We start from the raw sequence: 14750 nt of genomic DNA on the forward strand, positions 1-14750 counted from the left end.
GTTTTTCTTTTTCATGGTCAAAAACGGATGAGTAAAATTTTAAAAATGGTTTGATTTTATATTTCGAATAACAAAAAAATAAAATCACCACAAAACAGAAAGGAAAAAAATTTTATATTCTGAGACCGGATGTGGTCAGGGGCGGCGCCAGAGAATTTTGATGGGCGGTGCTGAGGGGGAGTAATATACAGGTTATTATTTTTTTAAATATGAATAATAAAATAAAGCTCGCTCACTCGATTTGGTAATATTCTCTAATTATTTAGGCTAGTCTGTATGAAAATGTGCACGCCCCATGGCGAGTCAGCGTCGGCATTTGGCAACTTCATCTTTTCAGCCGATAGTCACTCAGAAAGCACTTAATGAATAATTAAAATGTCTTTTCCTCTGACGCATTCATAATCAATTTGCTGGAACTTTGAGGCTATTGCTTTATGCGCGAGCTTGAGGTGGAATAGGCTACTGCCATATATTAAAGGATGGTTTAGTATATTATCATTAATCAGTTTAATATAGGCTAAAGTACGACTATTCATTCATTCATTCATTCATTCATTCATTCATTCATCTTCTACCATTTATCCGAACTACCTCGGGTCACGGGGAGCCTGTGCCTATCTCAGGCGTCATCGGGCATCAAGGCAGGATACACCCTGGACAGAGTGCCAACCCATCGCAGGGCACACACACACACACTCATTCACTCACGCAATCACACACTAGGGACAATTTTCCAGAGATGCCAATCAACCTACCATGCATGTCTTTAGACAGGGGGAGGAAACCGGAGTACCCGGAGGAAACCCCCGAGGCACGGGGAGAACATGCAAACTCCACACACACAAGGCGGAGGCGGGAATCGAACCCCCAACCCTGGAGGTGTGAGGCGAACGTGTATATAAAATGCTATATAATGACATTACAAAAAGTGTGACAGCTGCAAATTACTTCGTTATTGCACTGCACAAATTAGGCCTATGCATGCGTAAAGACTCAAATGTTCTTTAATTATTTATTTTGTTTATATGTTCAGATTCTAGGTCAGTCCTAATAGGTCTGAATGAGCAGAAATCAGAAACTAGACAAGACTTGGTAATAGAGATTATTCAAGAATTATATTCACTTAATCAAAATAATATAAAAGTCGAGTTTTTGTGGCTTCCGGCTCATATTGGCTTAAGAGGAAATGAAAAGGCAGATGTTTTAGCTAAAAAGGCCATAGAATGAAATTAAATCAATAATCAAAAATAATATTCTGAAAATATGGCAACATCAGTGGGATTCAGATATAAAAGGAGCATTATTGGCTGCAAAACATGTGTGGAACAGTGGCAGGAGACCTTTGTGTACTGTGCAAAATGTAGAGGGAACACCACAGGCAACAACATATTTGAAATTAATGGTTTGTCAGAAGCATTTTCTGTTCTGAGATCTCTTTTTGAAGAGGAGTAGCATTTTGCACTTTTATACTCACAAATAGGCATGTTGTATTTGACTTTGTTTTATTGATTCAAAAATTGAGTTGTAATGTTAATTTATTTACATGTTTAGGCTGCTTGATGTGATTGGTGTTCATTGTTCTTGTTACAAATTTACATTCTGTTCAAATAGAGCAATCTGCTTTTCACACATTGCGCTGAGTTGTGGTTATAAGACAGAGCAATGCCTGTTTGTACGGAGCCAAGTCATTGTTCACTGCTCTAGAGAACAAGTCTGAAATGTCTGAATATTGCTCAGCAAACTGATTCTCAACTCTAAGTTTGTCCTGTTCAGTTGAAAATGGATAAACTCCAAAAGTTGAACGTGTGGTCAGTGAGGATCCCAGCTGTTGGCTGTAAAGGTCTGCTGCATCAACTGAATGAGGCAGCAGCTCCTGTGGGATTTTTTTTGGGACATCCACAGCCAGCCAAGTCATTTGGTACACCTTTACCTGTAAAATAAAGAACAGACTGTTGGTCTTAACTTATGAATGCTTATTGTGATTATTGTAATCTTTGCAACACTGTTTTATTTCACCTGGAATTTGGTGAGCATTCCATGACTCCACCAGCCTTGTAAGACCAATCTGGCACAACTGGACAGTCAGGTTTGACACACAGTATCTCACAAGGCTGTCGTTCATGTCTATTTCCTCTTGATCCACCAACTGCAGAAGAGCTATCTTCAGTGGATAGTTGACACGACTGTTGACTTCAGGCCAGATTCGTTCAACTATATGATTCTGAATTTGCAACAAAGGTTCATCAGTCAATCTGTTGTGGTGGTTAATGAAAAATATGTTATGACCCATTTGGGGAAAAATAATTATGCAGAAATCCCAGTAAATCTGTAAATGTATCAACCCAGCAGTCATTATGCACATTTACACCTGGTCCTCTGCTTAAGGACCATTTTCCCAAATGGAATGTAACATTAAAAAACAATTTAACTAGAATTTAAAGTACTGAATAAAGTCCAGTGTTTTTTTTCTTTCAGCAGTTGTTTAATGTTAAGATGTAACCAGATTAAAAAAAAAATCTGTTCTTGGCCAAGGTTAATTTTGATTTTAATTTAATGGGATGTTTACCCTAAAATTCAGAAAGCATAGAAATGTAAAGACAGTTTATGTCATGTATGCAAGTAAACAGTATGCTGCTGAAGCAAACAATAATAGTAATAATAAAAGCAGGCATACAAGTAGTGTGCAGCTGAAGCATCCACAAAAACTACTGAACTGCACCCTTGTGGATGAAGTCTGTAAATAAGGCCTTCTCTCTTGATTATGGCGATGAGATGTCAGCAGCTCCTGCATGAAGAGTGTCAAATAAAACTCCTTGCCATGATCTACTTTCTGGGTTGTCTGACTTGTCGTTGTGTTTTCGGATTTGTTAATGTGTTTTCTGTTTTGTTAATTTGTTTTGGGATTTGTTAATTTGTTTTGGGATTTGTTAATGTGTTTTTTGATTTGTTAATGCGTTTTCTGATTTGTTAATGTGTTTTGGGATTTGTTAATTTGTTTTGGGATTTGTTAATGTGTTTTTTGATTTGTTAATGTGTTTTCTGTTTTGTTAATTTGTTTTGGGATTTGTTAATGTGTTTTGGGATTTGTTAATTTGTTTTGGGATTTGGTAATTTGTTTTCGGATTTGTTAATGTGTTTTGGGATTTGTTAATTTGTTTTCTAATTTGTTAATGTGTTTTGGGATTTGTTAATTTGTTTTCGGATTTGTTAATGTGTTTTCGGATTTGTTAATTTGTTTTCGGATTTGTTAATGTGTTTTCGGATTTGTTAATGTGTTTTGCACTTCCCGGCCACCGTACTATAGCCTACATCTTGCTGTCTGCAAAAGACAGAGTAATTTAAACGTACCATGTAACTCCCACAAGTGCATACAATTCGACACAACTACACAAGCATTGTTTTAACCTTTTTAACCAAACGTTAACGTTACTCTGTCAAAAGCCTATTGTCTAAATTACCGAGCTAACAGAGCTACGTAAACAGAGCGAACATGAGAGCAACCTACTGCAGACGTGTGGAGCAGCCTGTGTCAGTCACCTCTTTGTCTTTGTCAGGAGCTTTAAAATACGCAGCATCCATTTTGGGACTTGCTTTTCTCAGCTTCATTTTAGTCATATTGCTTAAAGGATGCTGTTTTTCCAGGCAGAAGTCATCCTTGTTAAACTTCAGTTCATTTTATATTTATTTTGAAGCTTTAACATTTCAGCCTGTATGTGAACCGTGGTTCAATAAAAGATCCTTTACTTTAATGCACTGACTGATCCATCAGTGCTGAGGATGGGCTTTAAACTGACAGATTTAAACATGTTTCACTGACTTTTACTGATTTACTTTCACACTTTTAAATGGAGGTATGATTTGACGTCATGAATGTTATCGGAGCATCTGGACAGTGCAGAGAGAAACTAGCTGTAATTATTATTTACTAGTTGGATCTATGTACTATTTTTATTATCAAGTTAATTATTTATCGAATTAAATGCCATGGTTACGGAAACGGAGCGGCTGGAACACTTACAGTACAGGAGCGATATATTTACAGAGTGAAGACTGCATCTTCATCTCCATCACAGAGTGAAGACTGCACCGTCATCTCCATCACAGAGTGCAGACTGCACCGTCATCTCCATCACAGAGTGAAGACTGCACCTTCGTCTCCATCACAGAGTGCAGACTATACCTTCATCTCCATCACAGAGTGAAGACTGTACTGTCATCTCAATCACAGAGTGAAGACTGCACCTTCATCACCACAGAGTGAAGACTGCACAGTCATCTCCATCACCACAGAGTGAAGACTGCACCTTCATCTCCATCACCACAGAGTGAAGACTGCACCTTCATCTCCATCACCACAGAGTGAAGACTGCACTGTCATCTCCATCACCACAGAGTTAAGACTGCACCTTCATCTCCATCACCACAGAGTGAAGACTGCACCTTCATCTCCATCACCACAGAGTGAAGACTGCACCTTCATCTCCATCACCACAGAGTGAAGACTGCACCTTCATCTCCATCACCACAGAGTGAAGACTGCACCTTCATCTCCATCACCACAAAGTGAAGACTGCACCTTCATCTCCATCACCACAAAGTGAAGACTGCACCGTTATCTCCATCACCACAGAGTGAAGACGGCACCTTCATCTCCATCACCACAAAGTGAAGACTGCACCTTCATCTCCATCAGAGTGAAGACTGCACCTTCATCTCCATCACAGAGTGAAGACTGTAGCGTCATCTCCATCACATAGTGAAGACTGCACCTTCATCTCCATCACAGAGTCACTCAACATCCACAGATGCGCCGGTTTAAATCACCTGTGTTGACATGCGCACGCTAACGGGACATGACGTTCGAGCGGCATTGTTATTAATGTAATTATTAAAAATAAAAATTGGTTTAATAATCTCCAAGCGTTGTGATATTAGCTCCGGGTGTTCAGCTAACGCAGGCATGCTAAAACCACCTGATCTATAAACCATAGACCCATATTGTGGTAAAGACGTCATTTAAAGGACAGCAATGCACTTTAGCATCGGCTAGCATTAGCATTAACATTAGCAACCATGCTAACTTAATGACACTTCTTGTTCATGTTAATTAAGCCAAATGCACTAAACCAAAATGTATTTACACGTCACATCATTCATTAAAATACATCTGCATAGTTTTAAAACATACTATAATTAGTAGGGGAGCTGAATAACTAGCTGAATTTTAAAGCTGTCCTAATTAGGCAGAATATCAATAACCTAACTTTTACTACATCAAATCTGCAATATATATAAAAACAACTCGATTTAATCATGATTTTAAGGCATATCACAAGTGTGAAATATTTACAAATGTGTAGCTTTTTTTTCTGGAGGCCCAATGAAATTCAATGCCCAATTCGTTAGTGTGGTGTGTGTGTTCATTGAGCTGGAAAGGGCAAGAGTGTGACCCATTTCCCCACTAAATTTGGCTGCTACATTTAGCAACACTACAGGTTTTGCTAAATTATTTTATGAACACATAATTCAACAAAAAACAATGATGGCAAAAATAACAAACAAAAGAAACGTAAGTAAAAACACAAATCACTGTACAAATATATTTAAACTCACTCTCAGTATCCACAATATACAGATATAGGTGTAGTTTACGGCACCGCAGTAACACGTCCGCACGACTTGGTAAACAAGCCCCGAACTGGAGGTGTGTCTTATTTCTTACTATTAATACTACTACTGATTTAATACATTTTTTTATTCTCAGACGTGTTAATTTGTAAGAAAAACAATTGATTTGGAAAAAAAGATCTTTCATGAAGAAAAGTACATTTTATATTTAAAATTTCAAACACAGGAAAACAATGTATTTACAATTTCAAACACAGAAAAGAATGTATCACTTTAAAATGATAAAAATGATTATTAAAATAACACAGTTAATATTTAGTGTTAATGAAGGAGAAGCCATTAAACTCCTCTTTGATGGACTGGATGAAGAAGGAAAGATCCTCTTGAGAATGCTTGGTCCCGTCACAGGTGAAAACACGTCCCTCTTTGACATAATCTGTGGCTGAAATGGGGGCGTGATCTTCCTCTGTTCCAGCAGGGCCCACTTGATCTTTTTGAAGAAAGGGTGAACTTTGATGGCGTTCTCCTTGCCCTTGGACTCGCCTTCTTGCTGATGTTTGATGGGTAATCCGGTTCAGCTGTGACGATGGAATCGTACATATCCTATTGGTTATCGTCATGAAACGGCTTGTAGCCCGTCATCATCTGGAACATGATCATGCCCAGGGCCCACCAATCAACCGACGTGGCATATTCCAAACTCTGGATCATCTCTGGTGAGGTGTAGTCGGGTGTGCCACAAAACGTGTTGGTCGTCTTGCCATCCACTATGCCCTCCATAGGCCAAAGTCTACCAACTTGCAGTGGCCATCGGCATCTAAAAGGATGTCTTCGGGTTTGAGATCTCTGTGAATAATCCCGTTTCTGTGGAGGAACATGAGGGCACAGGCGATCTCAGCAGCGTAAAATCGGGTGCGAGGTTCATCAAACCCATGTGACTGTGAAATGTGGAAAGCAAGATTTCCTCCATTCACATATTCCATTGCAAAGCACAATGAATCACTGGTCTGGAAGCTGCAGAACAGGTGGGTGAGGTAGGGGTGATCACTGGCCAGAGTCAGAATGCGTTTCTCTCTAAGGGTGTAGCCGATGACATCGTGTGCCCAAATGTTGTCCTCCTTCATAATCTTCAGCGCATACACCTCATCAGTGCCTTTGAGCTCAGACAAAATCACATTCCCAAATGTACCCCTTCCAAGTACACTGAGGAACTTGAAGTCCTCCAGACACTTTCTCTCAGGCTGTAGCTCTTTGTGCTCTCTGCTCTCCTCTGAACTGCAGTCATTCAGGGATGAACTGTTTTCTGTTTGATCCAGATGCAAAATATCTGTACACTGCAACAGATGAGCAACCAGAGCAGAATGATCACTTCTGCACATTAAATATTATTCATTGTTATTCTTCTGTCTGATTCCACACTGGTGGTGAACAGTTCTCCACTCTAGGACAGATGTACTCACACGGGAATGCAAATAACTAGGTTTTTACCTTTTTTTCAAAGTGATGACCTTTTCTTCATCAGCTACTCCTCCCTTCACCTTTTTTTTACTCTTCTGTTCAGGACAACATAAATAGAACATGGTTTAACATAGTTTAAGGAATTTTTTTTCTCATTCCTTTTTTTATCTAAAAGAAAAGTCAAAAATCTGGTCCCTTAACCCAGATAGTCAGGAAATCACATAAGAATACACATATAAAAGTTTGAGTTTTAATTTCATGAATTAATTAAGGGAATTATGAATGATATATTTTACATTAAAAAAAATAGTTTTCAAACATGGTTTAAACATTAGTGTTTATTTGCTTTTAACTCTCACAATTATTCCTAGATTTCAGTGTTTCCTAATGAAATCATTTCAGCTTATTACCTCAAAAGTACTCAATAAAGTTAAACATGAATTATGTGTTTTATTGAGTTATGACTTATAATATGGCTATTGAGATATTTATATAAAAATAAATAAATAAATAAATAAATAAATAAATAAATAAATAGTTATTATTTGACCAGGGGGTTAGGAGGCAAATGTGACACAGAAGCCTCTTGGAGTCAGGTGAAGGGTGATTTATTAGTGCACACACGTAGTAACAAACCCCAACACACAGTGAAAGTAATAAACTAATCCAAAAAGAAAAATAAAACTGTACAAAATGTAGCCTATATACAAAATATTTACAAGCTAGTTCAGCTAAATCAATTGACCTGAACAACATCAGCAAGAAAACAGCCTTTACTATGTATCACATCTACAAACAAAACTCCTACAATAACCCACACCAACTGACTGTGTGGGAGCCATTTTATACTCTTAGTCCCGCCCCTGGATCTAACTATTCTGAAATTGGTAGGGGGTTTTCTCCTCTGACAATAGGGACATTGGCAACAAAATGTACATTAATGAAAATAAATAAACACAAACACACAATTCAAACACAAACACACAATACATAAACCAGAGAGGTTTTCTCCTCTGACAATAGGGACATTGGCAACAAAATGTACATTAATGAAAATAAATAAACACAAACACACAATTCAACACACATGTCCAACCACCATTAAGACTTTAAACACCATAACAACACATTTTTATACAGGCATGAACTGGTGACCCATATGATGTCACACAAAACTGGCTGCTCAGCATGGTAAGTGTATAAAAGTCCCAGGTTGTATATTGCACAGGTTTGGTTCAGGAAAATGGAAACTGGTGAGTGTTCGCAATCTTTGTGTGTGTCTGTGTTTATTTATTGCCCAGTAAATGATAGTAGATAAAAAAAAAAATAGTAGACAAGGTCTGTTCTTCCAGGTGTGTCTAGGAACAGTTGGTCTGGGATGCATTCCTGCAGTTGTTGTCGTTGTTCAGCTGACAAATGTTGAAGGTCTATGTGGCACTCACTTTGATGAACAGGTAAGTATTGCTCGAACTCGAACCAAGAGCTCTTTCATAGCATTTTGTGGTGAATGTGGCTGAGAGGGACGTTGATGCCACTGTTTCAACATGTTAATGTGAAATGTCTGTAATGGTTGTTGCCTGGAATGGATTTCTATTTCATATGTGACTGGACCAAGTTTCCTCTTCACCTGAAAAGGACCTTGCCATTTTGCTAGGAGCTTGTTCTCTGATGTAGGGAGCAGTAACAGAACCTGATCTCCTGGTTGAAAGGATCTTGAGCTGGCTTTTTGGTTGTACCAGACTTTCTGCTTGACTTGGGATGCTTGCAAATTTTGTTGGGCCATAACAGATGATCACTGCAGCAGCTCTTTCATTTTAAGGACATAGGAAAGGATGTTTCCAAAGATATCCAAATGACCTCTAACCCGGTTGGAAAAAAGCAGTTCGAAAGGTGAAAACCCGGTCGATGCCTGGGGCACTTCACGGTAAGCAAACAGGAGGTAAGGAAGCCATTGGTCCCAGTCTTTGCAGGATTCTGACACAAATGTTGTAAGCATGGATTTTAATGTTTAGTTAAATCGTTCAACGAGTCCATCAGCCTGAAGGTGGTAGGGAGTTGTTCGTACTCTCTTGATCCCTAGTAACTGATAGACTTGCTGCAGTGTGTGACTCATGAAATTGGGGCCCTGATCTGTTAACACCTCTTTAGGGATGCCTACGTGTGAGAAGAAGTGTAGCAGTGCTGTTGAAATCTGTTTGGCCGTTACTTCTCTAAGGGGATAAGCCTCAGGGTATTGAGTAGCATAATCACAGATCACTAGAATAAATCTGTTACCTCTCTGGCTTCTTTCAAGAGGCCCAACAATATCAACCCCTATTCTTTCAAAAGGTGTTTCTACAGCAGGAATTGGCAGTAATGGTGCACAGGCGGGTGCCCTGACCTTTGTCAATTGACACTCTGGACAGGATTTGACCGGGGGGGATAGGAGGCAAATGTGACACAGAAGCAGCTTGTAGTCAGGTGAAGGGTGATTTATTAGTGCACACTCGTGGTAACAAACCCCAACACACAGTGAAAGTAATAATATATAATGTTACCAGTGACACCGAAGCTCCGAGGCGTGTGTCAAAAAAATGAACCGATTTTCATTGAAGCTTTGTATCGAAGCTTGATTCGTTCTGGCAAAATCACGTGACCAATGACGTCTGAAGCTTCGTTTCACACACACCCACGTGTTACGACCTCCACTTTCAACAATGCTCGTAGAGGAGGGGGCAAGTAACATAAAAGGACACGCGAGTCAGAAAGGACAGTTTTATCGGTTTATTAATTTAGCTGCACTCACACATCACCGGCAACTAGAAGTTATAAAAAACCATTCACGAACACACACTTAAACACACACACAGAACAACCAGAAAAGAGAATCCAAATGAAAACAAAAAGACACAGCTCATCAGCAATGGCTGGACAACAAGATGCACATGAAGCTCAGTTCAATTCACCAGGTCATCAGCATGAATCTGACGATAAAAAAAGAGCTTCGCCTCAAGTGTGCGCCACGCTCACAGAGAGCTAAAGACAGTGGTAGTGGCGGCCTGGCGACTGGAGTGCTGAATGAATGATTGGCAAGCCAATCATGAATGGGCCGCAGGTGTGCAGGGGCGGGGCTTACCCTCGGAAAAAGGAAGAGCCCAAGTCAATACAAAGGAAACACCACACTAAAATAATAATAAAGGCTTAGGCCGTAACACTTCCCCCCGCTAAAAAGACAGAAACAGTTCTCTTTTTCCTCTCTCCTTTTGGAGAAACAAGGAAAAATGAAACTGGTTCTGTATACAGAAGGTGAGTTTAACCCCGTGACAAAGCGTCAGCCACCACATTCTCAGATCCCTTCTTATGACGGATCTCTAAGTTATACGGCTGCACCATTAGAGCCCATCTCATCAAATGTTGATTGTGATTGTACATTTTGCTGAGGAAGACTAATGGATTGTGGTCCGTATAAACTATGACAGGAAACATACTGGCTCCCACATAAACATTAAAATGTTAATGCCAATAAGAGTGCTAAGGTCTCCATGTCAATTGTTGAGTAGTTACGCTGATGACAATTAAACTTAGAAGAGAAATAGGATATTCCAATATAGGATATTCCAAAGAAATAGCTATTCCATCGAAAACACATCAGGTAACATTTCAGCCAGCACATCAGACTGCATATCTCTGCTTGGAGCATCAGTTACTTTTACAACCGGCATGACTTTACCACCAGCAATATCATTTCCCATTATAAAGTCAATACCTTTCACAGGTAGCGAAGGGCGAACTGCGACTTCAAAACAGCCAGATGCCAATTCAGAAGTTATCCATATACGATGGAGGGGAACAGTTACAAACCCCATCTCAATGCCCTGCACAATCGTGCTGGTTTCACAAGCAGAACTCCCAGAAAAATCTAAAATGTTCGACAGTATGAAGGACTGAGACCCTCCAGTGTCTTTCAACACCATTTAAAGATACGAATCCGTCAAACACAAAAGGCTGGAAACAGGGATCAAGAGTAGAAGTAGTGCCGGATGAAGAGACGGTTTTTACTAAAACGGTACCTCGAAGTTGAACAGGCAAAGAATCTCGTCGCTCGCGTTTTCGTTTTAAGTTATGACATTCGGCCATCACATGTCCCATTTTGTGACAGTAACTACACTCTTTACGAGCCTTTGGACTACTAGGAACCCATTTGCTTTTAACATCTGAGACAATCTCATGTGGTCCCGAACCTCCAAAATCACTCGAACGCTTATAAAACACTGTTTTATGCATCAGAGCATATTCATCTGCTAATACAGCAACCTTCTGCACTGTACTAACTTTCTGTTCATTTAAATACAAAGCAGTGCGCTCTGGAACACAGTTCTTAAATTCCTCAATCAATATCAGCTCTCGTAAAGAAGCATAATCAGTAACCTTACACGCTTTAATCCAGCGGTCAAACAACATGGCTTTCTCACAAGCAAACTCAAAGAAAGTTTGAGACGCAGATTTTTTCGTGGTACGAAAACGTTGTCGGTAATGTTCAGGGACCAGTTCATACGCCCTCAGAATCACAGTTTTCACGGCATCATATTGAAAGCTCTCTTCCAATGAAAGAGACGCACACACATCTTGTGCTTTACAGTACCTGTTAATTTACAATGTAACATCAAGGCCCAAACTACAGTTGGCCACTTCAGAGCACTTGTGATACGTTCAAAAGCTTGAAAATAGGCTTCTACTTCTTTCTCACGGAAAGGTGGGACTATGGCTATATTTTTAGCCACGTCAAAATGTGGAGATGACTCCACGACATACATGACCGGATGGAACAGAGCTATTGGAGACAACATTTGGATTTGATGGACCAGCAGCTGCCTCAGAGCGATCATTCAAACTAATAAATGTTTTAAGAATCGTTTGCTTAGAGAGATCTTGAGCAGCCTGCAACTCCACCTGCTGAAGTTGTACTTTTGTATCAGCATCAACTGGATACATTTCAATCTGACGTTTTAAATCATCTTGTCTCGTCTGAGCTCTATCCTGAGTCTCTAATTGTAGATGAGCTAAAACTTTTAAACGCACATTCGCATTCATTTCAGGCGAAGCCTCGGAAGAAAGAGAACTTGGGGCGAATTTAGGCATGGACAATGGTGGACCTACCGCTACACCAACAGTCACTGTAGTAGACTGATCACCAACCGGAACTCGTGAAGAAGGACTTTCTGCAGCAGTTATCGCGGGACCAGCTGCTTCTACAGAAACAGTCTCCGTAGGAGGAAAAACCCATTTATCAATCAAAGCAGACATAATACAAGATTTTGCGAGTCAGAAAGGACACTTTTATCTGTTTATTCATTTAGCTGCACTCATGCGTCACCGGCAACTAGAAGTTATAACATAAACCATTCACGAACACACTTAAACACACACAGAACCAGAAAAGAGAATCCAAATGAAAACGAAAAGACACAGCTCATCAGCAACGGCTGGACAACAAGATGCACATGAAGCTCAGTTCAGTTCACCAGGTCGTCAGCATAAATCTGACGAGAAGAAAAGAGGCCTGGCAACTGGAGTTCTGAATGAAATAGTACGAATCGGCCACATTCTGAAATGTGGAAATGTGAAATGAAAACACTTTCATTTGATTTTGCCCAATAAGGTGGATATATATGGTTTTGTTGTAAAGCCTATATTTATAACTTAAATCTCACTCATCATTGGGCAATTATACGATTCAATGTAACATTTCATGTTGTATATTTTGTCATGTATATATATTGGATAGTAGTAATAAGTTGAAAAATATAGGAATGCAAGAAATACAATAAGAACGTACATTAAATAACAAGAACTTTCTCTCTCTCTCTCTGTGTGTTGTAGGAAATAAAAAAGACAAGATTGATGAGGCTCTTGTGAACATGATTGTCCAAGACTCACAGCCTTTTACAATTGAGGAGGCTGTTGGCTACAGAAATTTTGTCAGCCTCTCGGATCCTACATACATGCTCCCATCAAGTCAAACACTGAAGACAATGGAGGAGAAAAGGTTTACAGAGGAGAAAGAGAGCGCTAAACGTGTAAAAGTTTGTCTGCACTTATGTACCTTCAACATTCGTGAGTTTGATTTTTTTTCTAAAAACAGTCAAATTTCCACATTCACCATACAAAAAGTTATCTTTATTACATTTTTGTTTGGTTACCATGCGTATGCAATGGAACATGCTTTGGTCATGTTTTTAATATATTCATTCATTTATTTATTAATCTATCCTTAATTTGTCAATCCATTAATTTTTGCTTCTAAAATTAATACATTGTTTAGTTGTGGAACATTCTGTGATAGCGCTTTCACCAGCAGAGGTACTCATCGAGCTCTGATTTGAAAAGCTTCGAGTAATGAATCTTTTTCCGATACAATTGGGTTGAAAGCTTCACTGCTTCAAGAAAGCTTCACTTCGCCATCACTAATAAAATAATCCAAAAAGAAAAATAAAACTGTACAAAATTTAGCCTATATACAAAATATTTACAAGCTAGTTCAGCTAAATCGATTGACCTGAACAACATCAGCAAGAAAACAGCCTTTACTATGTATCACATCTACAAACAAAACTCCTACAATAACCCACACCAACTGACTGTGTGGGAGCCATTTTATACTCTTAGTCCCGCCCCTGGATCTAACCATTCTGAAATTGGTAGGGGGTTTTCTCCTCTGACAATAGGGACATTGGCAACAATTACATTTACAGTTAATGTACATTAACGAAAATAAATAAACACAAACACACAATTCAACACACATTTCCAACCACCATTAAGACTTTAAACACCAAAACAACACATTTTTATACAGGCATGAACTGGTGACCCATATGATGTCACACAATGGCTGCTCAGCATGGTACAGTAAGTGTATAAAAGTCCCAGGTTGTATATTGCACAGGTTTAGTTCAGGAAAATGGAAACTGGTGAGTGTTTGCAATCTTTGTGTGTGTCTGTGTGTATATATTGCCCAATAAATGATAGTAGATAAAAACTTGTGTCTGTGGTTATTTCAAGTCACACTGCTTTAACGGCATCTTACACTGTGACATAAATAAATAATTTTAAAATGGATCAATTAAAGGCAACATAAACAGAAAATAAGGTAAAACTGAATTATTATCACAATTATGGATGCTGTTGTCTATAGTACTGCAGACAACACAGTAATTATATAGTCATTGAATGAAAGCAGAAGTGGGTTTTGCGTTGTAAAAGTTACAGCAGCTGCGTTTGAAAGCGGGGGTGAAAAAGCTTACAGCAACTGGTATTCCCAGGCAGTTTCCCATCCAACTACTAACCAGGCCCAACGCTGCTTAGCTTCCAAGATCAGGCATTCTCAAAAAGTGAAAGAAGCAATAGGTGATTTTCGTAACCCCGGTTCTCTGAAATATCGAGTGGAAAGATCCACCCATGGGAAGGGCATCCGTACCTGACCTCTGCAGAAGCATCCAATTGCACCAAGTCTGGCTTGACAGACATGAGCGTGTGCCCAATGGCAGGTAAGGTAACGCACCTTACCCGAGTGCATAATGCACCTGCATGTGTTACCTTTCCTCAGGGAGCATATTCGCTTCTCGTGCAGCAAGCGGGGCAAACTTGGTGGATCTCTCCACTCGATGTTTCAGAGAACCGGGGTT

At 39.4% G+C, this 14750-nt stretch overlaps 2 pseudogenes; both read right to left on the minus strand.

The window, feature by feature from the left end:
• Positions 1-1350: 1350 nt before the first annotated feature.
• LOC132843317 (uncharacterized) lies at positions 1351-3615 on the minus strand (annotated as a pseudogene).
• Positions 3616-5889: 2274 nt separating this feature from the next.
• Positions 5890-6942, minus strand: LOC132837652 (protein kinase C epsilon type-like; annotated as a pseudogene).
• Between the last annotated feature and the right edge of the window lie 7808 nt (positions 6943-14750).

Source organism: Tachysurus vachellii, chromosome 1 (genome assembly GCF_030014155.1).
Source record: "Tachysurus vachellii isolate PV-2020 chromosome 1, HZAU_Pvac_v1, whole genome shotgun sequence".
NCBI lineage: Eukaryota > Metazoa > Chordata > Actinopteri > Siluriformes > Bagridae > Tachysurus > Tachysurus vachellii.